This window comes from Chrysemys picta, chromosome 6 (assembly GCF_011386835.1).
Source record: "Chrysemys picta bellii isolate R12L10 chromosome 6, ASM1138683v2, whole genome shotgun sequence".
NCBI lineage: Eukaryota > Metazoa > Chordata > Testudines > Emydidae > Chrysemys > Chrysemys picta.
The window spans coordinates 20,877,692-20,887,852 of NC_088796.1; the positions used below are offsets into that span (position 1 = coordinate 20,877,692).

General features: G+C 44.8%; 1 long non-coding RNA gene across 1 annotated transcript in view; it reads left to right on the plus strand.

Annotated features, from left to right (window-relative positions):
• LOC135984213 (uncharacterized) overlaps positions 1 to 5,381 on the plus strand; it is a 29,876-nt gene extending 24,495 nt beyond the window's left edge. Inside the window, exon 4 of the long non-coding RNA XR_010602115.1 lies at positions 4,868 to 5,381. This is a non-coding gene — a long non-coding RNA (uncharacterized LOC135984213). The remainder of the gene's footprint in view (positions 1 to 4,867) is intronic.
• Positions 5,382 to 10,161: the final 4,780 nt, after the last annotated feature.

The following is a 10,161-nucleotide window of genomic DNA, read 5'->3' on the forward strand; positions in this document are numbered from 1 at the left end:
AAAGGCCTGGGACAACAATGAGGCGACATCTCTGCACCAGGCTGCCTCCAGAAACAAAGCCCAAAGGGACCAAAGCAGACCACTAGGCCTAGTTGCAGGCCAGGGGCCAAGAACTATCCTGACCAGGAGCTACCCAAAGAAAGCCAGTCAGGGAGCAGTAGAGACCCCCTGAAAGGTGACATCAGGGATGGCTGACAAGCTGGAAATAAGGGAGAGAGCTAGCATGATGTCACAAGACAGCTCTTCATGGAGTACCAGCAAGTGCTCTGCAAAATAGTCGTCCATGGACCACAGTTTGGGAACCTCTGCTCTACCAAATTAGAGTCTTAGTCCTGGTCTATACTACAAACTTAAACTGGTATAACCGCATCTCTTAGTGGTGTGGAAAACACCCTTGAGCGATGTAATTACATTGACCTAACCCCAGGTGTAGACAGTGCTACTTCAATGGGCGGGCTCTCCCATCACTATAGCTATCACCTCTTGGGGAGAGGAGTACCTGCACCAATGCGAAGCTCTGCCATTGGCATAGGCAGTGTCTTCACTAAGCACTATGGAGGCACTGCTGCAGCCCTGTATGTGTAGACAAGCCCTTAGTGTCTTCAGGTGTCTCTGCAGGAGAGTGCAATGTCAGCTGCTACATGCTGTGCTTTAAAAGCATAATTTAGCCCTGGGTGTCTAATGATGAAACATTAAGCTCCAGTCTTCTCTATATCCCACAGTATATATCCATCCCTTAAGAACGTCCACATTTTACCATATTCACATGTTAGATCTTGTTGAAAGGGAAGTTACTGCTTTTATTAGTTATTTAAGAGCAGTTTTATGTAACATTTTCATGTGTGAGCTTATTTACATAAGCCATGTCTACAGATAAATGGAGGTATTGTTCTAAATGGCTGTGTGATTGTCTCCGTATCTTTTAGCTCTTTTTGGTTGTATTTGCAGTCTGCATGCTCTTTTTTTTGTGGATGTGTGCAGTCATTTGTGCATAACGGCTTTAACATATATGCACACAAAAAGAACTAGCATAGATGTACTTTCCGCTGGTAATTTTTCTATTGCTTTGTAATTGTCCAGTAGAAAGTACATGGTCAGAGGAAAAAGGTTTTAATAATAATGGCGAGCTTGCTTCCATTTAGCTATAGTCAGGAAAGCCATTCAGTCTTTGATAAAATAGACCAGTGAGACAGGAAATACTGAAGTGGCTGGCTAAATTTCACAAGTAAATGATTGGTTTTTCCTTTTTGTGTACCAGTCTCTACTGAGAGAGAGACCTTTAAGGCAGTTATAAAGCTGTTCCCTGTAGATATAACTAACTGAAAGTCTGAAGCTAAAAGAGATTTTCCATAAGAGAGAGCACACCGCACAGTTCATTTAGCTTGCATATTCCTGAGACTGTGTGAAAGGTTTTTTTAAAACCTTATGGAGGTGTTGTGCCTATAAAACCAGCTGAGCAAATTATAGGGGGTGTGTGTGTGTGTGTGCGCATTTCCCACGCAACGTTTTGAAAGTTTTGCTTGGTGTATCTTTTTCAACCATATTACATTTGAAAATAATTTTTTTTTACAGAAGAAGATATACCATCTGTTCACTAATTACACGGAGACTATGACTAAGATCTACTAAAGTGTGGGCCTCAACTGGTCATGAAGATTCTATGAATTTGGGACCAGATTTTCAAAAATGCCTGAGTAGGTTAGGCACCTGTTTACGTGCTTTTAAAAATCCCACTAGGTGCCTATGTGTATCTTTAGGTGCTTAAAGATCTTTGAGCTATTATGATTCTAGGCATTAAGGGCCAGATTTTCAGACTACTAGCCTGGCCATGGCAACCCTTTCAAATAGGGTGGAGGTATCCTTGGAAATTACATCCACGGTATCACAATGTGGTATCTTCCGAAGATCATTCCTTTTTATGTTCATTTCAGGATGCTGGAATGAATAGGGCGGGCTGGAGTTATACAAGGCACAGACAATCATAGATGCAATGCTGCACTGACAGAGTTAACAACAAAAATAAAACTAAAAACCCAACCCTATGATGATTTTTTTTTTTTGACAAAGCATCAATTGGAACAATTCCAGGCCTCAAATTAACATGCAGACAAGCATGAACTAACAATGTCCATTCATACATACTTCAATCCCCTTTTAAAATGACTGATTTCTGATTTTATCATTTGATTAAACCGTATACAAAAGCTAAGCCAGAGATATCAAAGTGCTGGATTGCTGGTAGCTGAAAAATATGCTTGTGTGCTGTTTTCATAAAGAAGGTCAGCAATTTTAATGTGGAAATATCTGTGTCCGTATGATTGTTGCTGCTTATCCAGAAGCACTGTTATTTGGATCCCTTCCCCCAAAAATCAAATTCTGGCTACACACACACACACACACACACACACACACACACACAGAGCTAGTAAAGTACTATACATTATAAATATGCCCCTCTCATCAGAGAAGCAACAGAGATGTATTTTACTACCACAATTTCAGTTTTGATGGCATAGAACTGTTAGCATGTGTCTTAGAAGCTATTGATTAATACTAATTTAAAGGCATGTATTTTTTCCTTTATTTAAAGCTACTGCTGCTTAGGTACACCCAGGACTGTCTAATAAAAAGCTAGACCCCTTATGCTAGCATTTGGGAGGTGGATCATATGGATAACGTGTTAAGGCCCACACTGAGCACGCAATGGCATTTCATTGCGGCTTTCAAACCTTGAAGATGTGCTCCCAGTTGTCAGGCTGTAGAAGCGTGGGTGGAGAGAAGATGAGGGTAAGGAAGTAGGAAAAGGACAGACTGTGGGAGGAAGATGGGGTGGGGGGAAAGGAGGAATGAGAGGGAGACTCACAGAAGAGGGAAAGACAGATCAGGAGGAGAGAGACTTGGAGGGAGTTAGAGAAGGAAGGAGGGATGGAGTGGGAATAGCAGGGTCCTTGACAGTGAGGGTCTGGGTATGTGGAGAAGGCATCCAAGGAGAGAAACTGGAGAAGGACATCAGTAAAGAGAGATGGGGAAGAAAGGACAAGGACTGGAGAACGCTGTGGGAGAGAAAAATTGGGGAGGAGAGAGGAACATAATGCAGTAGAAAGAAGTGAAGATCTAGGGAAGGAAAAAGGTACAAGATTTCAGGGAAGTTGTGGTAGTGAGAGATGAAGAAAGAAAACAGTAAAAGAGGAAAGGAAAACACTACACAGAAGATAAGAAAAAGAAAAGGATCCATTATAAATAGGGGAGAGGACAAAGATGAGAGGAAAAGAGCAATAAAATATCCACATATCTTCTTGGGCCTTGTCTACACTACCAAGTTTTGTCACTAAAACTGCCCTTTGTTGACCAAAACAGTGAGTGTGTACACACTGCGAGGCTAATTTTGTCAGGCAAAATGCCCAGTTTTAGTGACAAAATACATCCACCCTCATGAGAGATTTAAGTCTTTTTCCTCTACATTTTTGTCAACAAAGTGCCAGTGTAGACACCATGCTTGATTTCATCGCTTTAATTGGCCTCCAGGAGGTGTCCGACAATGCCCACCCTGACCACTCTGGTCAGCAGTTTGAACTCCACTGCCCATTCCCTTAGAACTCCCGGGAATTTTTGAAATTCCATTTCCTGCTGGCTCAGCGTGGAGAAGTCCCATCGCATCTTCCCAGGTGACCATGGCGGATTAGCGCAGCAAATGCTCTTCTGCTTGGACCACTGCAGAGCTGTTGGATCTGCTCAGTGTTTGAGGAGAGGAGGCTGTGTAGTCCCAGTTGCTCTTGAGCCATCGGATGTGGGGTACCTACAGGCAGATTTCTCGAGGCCTGTATGAAAAGGGCTATGATCGGGACACGCTGCAGTGCAGAGCGAAGATAAAGGAGCTGAGGCAGGCATACCATAAGGCAAGGGAGTTAAACCGTCGCTCAGGTGCTTCACCTAAGATGTGCTGGTTCTATAAGGAGCTGGATGCTATCCTCTGTAGCAACCCCACCTCCACTGTCAAGAGCCTCTTGGATACTTCATAGGGCATGAACACGGTGGAAAGAAGACCTAACACGGAGGACGAAGTTATTGATGAAGAGGTGGAGTTAGATGAGGATGTGTAGCTCCCGATGGGGTCGCGGGTGGGGCAGGCAGCCAGGAACTGTTCAGCACTCCGGAGGTATCTAGTCAGTCTCAACAGTGGCTCTCCGGCGAGCAAGAAGCAGGAGATGAGACTCCTAGTAAGTGGCTTGTGTAGTGCAGAGGTGGGGTCAGGGCATAGAAATGTGAGAGGCTGGCTGTGTTTTTGTGAGCTGGACATTTCCCTGTGTAGCTAATCGGTACAGCAGAATGGTGTTGATGCACACTGAGATCTCATGGGAATCCTCCAGAGAGATCTCCAGGAAAGTTTCCTGGAGGTCCTCGGCAATCCTCTGCCCAAGGTTCCGTGGCAGAGCTACTTTGTTCCTTCCCCCATTGTAGGAAACTTTCCCGCGCCATTTGGCAATCATTTGTGTAGGGCACATAGGCAAGCAGAGAAGAAGCCACAAGCATAGAGTAGATGTACCCTCATTTCCCTGCTTACCCTTAGCAGTGAGATGTCTGCTAGAATGACCCCTGCCTGTGGAAAAGTGTGGGAGAATTTTAGAATTTGTTCCCTAGAATGCTGCACCACGACCTTTGCAAAGAGCATGTGCTCTTTTGTCCAGGTGAAGTGCCTCCCCCCGCCAATACTTATCATACGTTGGGTGTTCACAGAGATGTGTGCCTGGCTAGGGTCAGTGAGAAAGTGATGGCAATATTGCAAAAGGTGCATTTAACTGAAATGTTTCAATGCTGTGTGTGAATGTAATAATCCCGCTTCTGTGCATTGTCCCCTGTGCTTCACCAGATGTGGCCTTCAGGAACACCCCACGCACCTCAGCTAAGTGTATCCGCCAGATAAGAAAGCGCTCAAGACGCAGCCAAGAAGACATGTTCCAGGAGGTTCTGCAGTGCTCCAATCCAGAAAAAAAGGGAACTCAAGGAGTGCTGGGATGCCGAACGACAGAACAGAAAAGAGAATCATGCATTTGTTCAGGCCACAACTGAGTGGATGATTAATGTAATGGAGGAAAAATGCAGATGCTGAAGTCCTTAATAATGCTGCAGACTGAGCAGATCAGTGCTCAACCTCCAGTGCAGCACATTCAGAACTCTTTTCATGCCCCTCCCCCCCAACTCCGCCTGCATAGTCCTTTCTGCTTTCTGGGACTTCTCGGTTTCCCCTTCACTCCACCCCCTCAGACAACTTTCACAATGATAGCTGGACCTACACACAGCTCTGAAAGTCTGCCCTTCCCTGGTACCTCCTTTCCCACCAAGTGCCTTTGTGTGCATGTGTGTGTTGTTTCTTGTTTAATAAAAGCAACGTTTTTGAACAATAATTCATCTTTGTTTCCTACAAATTGAGATAGCAGGCACCACCAATACATGAACAGGCAGCTTAATCACTTCCTTACTGGAATATAATATCCCCATTGTCACCATTGCCCCCCTAGGAAAACTACATGTAATGTAACATTGAAGCACCTTTGACAGCGATATGTTACTGGTGCTCATTGTCAAAGTGCTGCCGCAAAGCCTCCCTGATTCGAATAGCCCCCCCTCTGACAGCCTTGGTAGCTGGCTGCTGAAAATCAGTGGCCAAGTGGTCTGCCTCAGTACTCCACCCCTGAGCAAACCTTTCACCCTTAGCTTCACAGAGATTATGCAACGTATAGCATGCGGCTATGACCATGGGACTATTATCCTCAGTGAGGTTTAGCCTGCTATAAAGGCATCACCAGCGTGCCTTTAATCTGCCAAAGGCACATTCAACTGTCATCCGGCACCTACTGAGTCTGTTGCTGATCTGTTCCTTACTGCTGTCCAGGTGTCCTGTGTAAGATTTCATGAGCCACGACTGTAAGGGGTACAGAGGGGCCCCCAGGATCACTATGGGCATTTCAACATCCCCCACTGTAATCTTCTGGTTAGGAAAGAAAGTTCCTGCTTGAAGCTTTCTGTACATGCTGGTGTTCCTGAAGATGCGTGCATCATGCACCTTCCCAGACCACCCCATGCTGATGTCAGTGAAAAGCCCACAGTGATCCACAAGCACCTGCAACACTATGGAGAAGTGCCCCTTCCTATTAATGTACTCCGTCGCAAGGTCATCTGGTGCCAAAATGGGAATATAAGTGCCATCTATCGCCCCTCCACAGTTAGGGAAACCCAATTGTGCAAAGCCGTCCACTATTTCACGCACATTTCCCAGAGTCACGGTCCTTTGTAGCAGGATGCGATTTATTGCTCTGCACACTTGCATTAACGCAGCCCCAACTTCCCCCACTCCAAATTAATTTGCAACTGACCGGTAGCAGTCTGGAATTGCCAGCTTCCACACAGTGATTGCCACATGCTTCTCTACCAAGAGGACAGCTCTCATTCTGGTGTCCTTGCGCCGCAGGGCTGGGGTGAGCTCCACATACAGTTACAGGAACGTGGCTTTCCGCATCCGAAAGTTCTGTAGCCACTGCTCATCATCCCACACCTGCATGACAGTATGATCCCACCATTCAGTTCTTGTTTCTCAAGCCCAAAAGCAATGATCTACCATAGCTCCTGCTCTGTGAATGCCAAAAGCAATCTAAAGTTGCTCCTATCCATATACACAGAATTTCAGGCACCTGCGAGTCTTCCTCAGTTAGGAATTTCACAATTAACTGCACTGCCATCCACAAAGTCTTCATGACAGTTAGAGCATAGCAGAGCAGGGTGGGATCCATTCCTTCTCACAAAAATATTGGGGTGCACAGCAAAGAAGGGCTGTAGCAAAAATGCTGCGAAAGAAAGCTGGAAGCCTATGGAGTGCTGGGATGAAAGCAGTGCATAACTGGACATTAGCCCTGTCCCAAGATGCGCTGCGATCCGCTCCGTCTTCCCACAACACCTAGCGACAGAAGGTGTCGAGCTGGACTGTGGGATAGGTACCCACAGTGCATTGCTCACACTGTCAATGATGGTGCCTCCACTGTGGACGCGATCTGCTGACAGAGGGAACGAGTGTGGGAATGAAATTGTGATTTTTATTATGTCGACTTTTGGGTGTCAACATCACTTTTGTCTACACAAATTGGTAGTGTAGATACGGCCTTAGTATTAGAGCATCTTATAGCTCCCTGGAGCAAAGGGAGAGAGAAAAGGGGAGGGAACCTTCAAGCCATTAGCATTTGAGAAGAAAGCTTCTCTGTGTGGGGGATTTCTAGATTGATCCTAGTGCATTGTGAGCATTGTACCAGTCCTTTTATTTTTCCAATTCAAACACTGCCTCAGCAGAGCATCAGATCTCTATTACTTATCTCCACTTTGTTCTTTTGGATTGGAGAATACAAGACATTTACATACACAAAGCAGGTGGGAGTTTGGTCCTTGGCATGGATAGGTGCTGACATCCTTTCTAGATGTCAGAAATGGGGCAAACCATCTCTCTCCTTACAGTTCCAGACACCTGCTCCCTTTGCTCCCATTGCATCTGTTACACCATCTGCTGCTCTGTTTATGACTTATTTGAATACCAGACCATCATCACATTCTGCACACGTTTGTCATCAAAAGCCTGGAACACATAGAACAAATACAGCCAACTGGCAAATTTGTGTTACCCTCAGTGGTTTTGAGGTGTACAACCATCCACACCCCATTTCTGCTTCCCATCTACTTTAAAATAATCTTGTGGCCAGCTCCAGGGACGCAGCAAGATACGTGATATTTAGAATTTGGCTTGCTTCAAATTCTCATCTTGTCCATTCCAGGACCTTGAACTTCAAGGTTTAGCACAGATATAGCTGGGCTCCCAAGTTTATAGTTTTCACAAGAGAGAAAGCTATAATCAAAACTGTAAAGACAACTTGCATTACACCCCCCAGTTTTAATTCACTAAAAAATAAGTGTTGTCCCTCTGAAGAATTTCTTCAAGATTGATACTTATCTTTTTCTTTTCTGGAAGTTGGAGGAAATTCTGTTCAGTTGCTTTTAAGCTAAATAGGTGGGGGGAAACACATGGCATTTCCCCCTTTTTTGTTTAAAAACACCCTACTTTTTTAACAGTGATAATTAAAATAATAGCTGGACTTCACATATGATTGCCTAGTTATAATATCAGTTTAATAGAAAATAATTTGTACAGGTGATTAAAAGCTGTGTATTCCACAAATACAGCAAACATTTGTAATAAATATAAAAAGATATATAACTTCTTATACAGCTATGCCTACCGAGGTTTCTGGAGCTACAGAAAACTCAGCTACACAACTGCTGCTGTGCCAGGGTTGTTTTTCTTGGCTCTTTTGTGTTTTTTTAATGACAAAAACCAAAGAACCTCTTACTCTCAAGGAAATGAAATGCGGATGCTTACACAAATGCTACTGTGTGGCCTAATTCTAACATAACTCCATTGATTTCTGGGGAATTACTCCAGACTCACACTTGGGTGAGAAGAAAATCAGGTTCTAAATGTTATTCAAGGTTGAGAATGCAGAAAAATAAGGAAGCAATGTTAAAGCACACAGAGCAGTATTACCTTACTCAGATTGCATGTAACCAGCACTTCTGAGTACTGGTCAATCTTCCCCTCTTAAAAAGCCTTTCTCTCCCACTATCACAGGTTGATTGGCCCCGGTAAGAAGAAATAGGTCCATTCACCTGTGACTAATTAGTTACCTCTCAATGGGTCCTGATAGAAAGCATCTGTCAGCTATAACAACCTGGGCAGCAGCTGTAGCCCCTGCCAGCAGAAGCTTGCCTGAGCAGCTATAGGGAGGTAAGGGAAAGAGCAAATAGAGAGAAAGAATGGGGGAGAGTTGGCCTAGATAAAGGGGAAGATCTGACTCAGGAAAGGGCAGGCTAACCCCCAGAAAAGAGGGTGATTCTGGAGGTGCTCAGCAGGACTCACAGCCAAAGAAGGCCAGGGAATCTGCTTGCTGAAGTCCTGAAGTAAGGGTTATGGCAAAACACTTTTAAGAAGCTTTAAGAATGGCCAGCAGGATGGAAACCCTGGAATATGGGCACAGGAAACATGAACAGGGATTATTACCTCTCGGGAAGGTGACCTGGAGAGGAGGAGTTGGTAACTAATGAACTGTTATCTTTTCAGCTTATTTTAATTTGGGGCTTGTGAACTATTGCTCTGGGACCTGTGAATGGATATGCACTGACTTTAAGTGATGCCCCAAAACAGGGCTCTGATTTGACTAAAAGCGACATCCATTATTTACTGGGGGGGTGAGATGGCTGAGACTGGTTTGTGGCAGGAAGGATGGACAACTCAGTTGGCTCTGAGGACTGCAGAAGGTGAAATTGAGGCAGGATGTGCCTGCTGTGCTGCAGTCAGCTGCTTGATGGGCCCCTGGCAGGGTGACTCTCATGAAGAGACATTCTCAGTTAAGACCCTCTTGTAATAATAGCACTGCTGACCCAGTTGCTGAGGCTACTGGGCCAGCCCATGGAGCTGGGATTAGGCACTTTGGTGTATATACCAGGAAATAATAGCATCTCTCTCTCTCAAGTATACTTTACATCTCTAAAAATGTAACTGTAATGTAGAACAGCAGCCATTTTGTTCTCAGAGTTGCTGTAGCTTGTGTAGAGGCAATACACACTGTGCTCTCTCATGAACACTTTAATTTTGTTCTTCCTAGTTGACTTTGAAAGTTGTCATTAAAAGCCATTGAAACTGGAAGTATATGGTTGCCTGCCTTGCTATGGTCATAGAAGGAGCAACTTAACAGCACTTCCTGCTATGAATGGATGTGTCTTAGGGCATGTCAGTCCTGTAGTGCCACCTGTGGTACTGTGAGCACTCCTTGTCTCAATTTCCCCTCATCTAGGTATTCTGTCTTTCCTAGGGATTCTTGTGGCTCAGGCAGAGTTACTGTCCGAGATCAACCCCTTTCTGAGGAACAAAAGACCCAAAGCAACAGAAGATTCTTGCGCCCTGTTTGGGCTTATCTTCAGCCCTCCCTACAGCCTCTGGTCCCAGTCTCTTCTGGGTTACTTTTGTCACACACTCTCTCTCTCTCTCTCTGGTACAGAGCACAGACTCCCATGCTCCTTCCCTGGAGTACCCTCATGCAGTCTCAGCCCCTGTGAACTACCTTTCTGCCT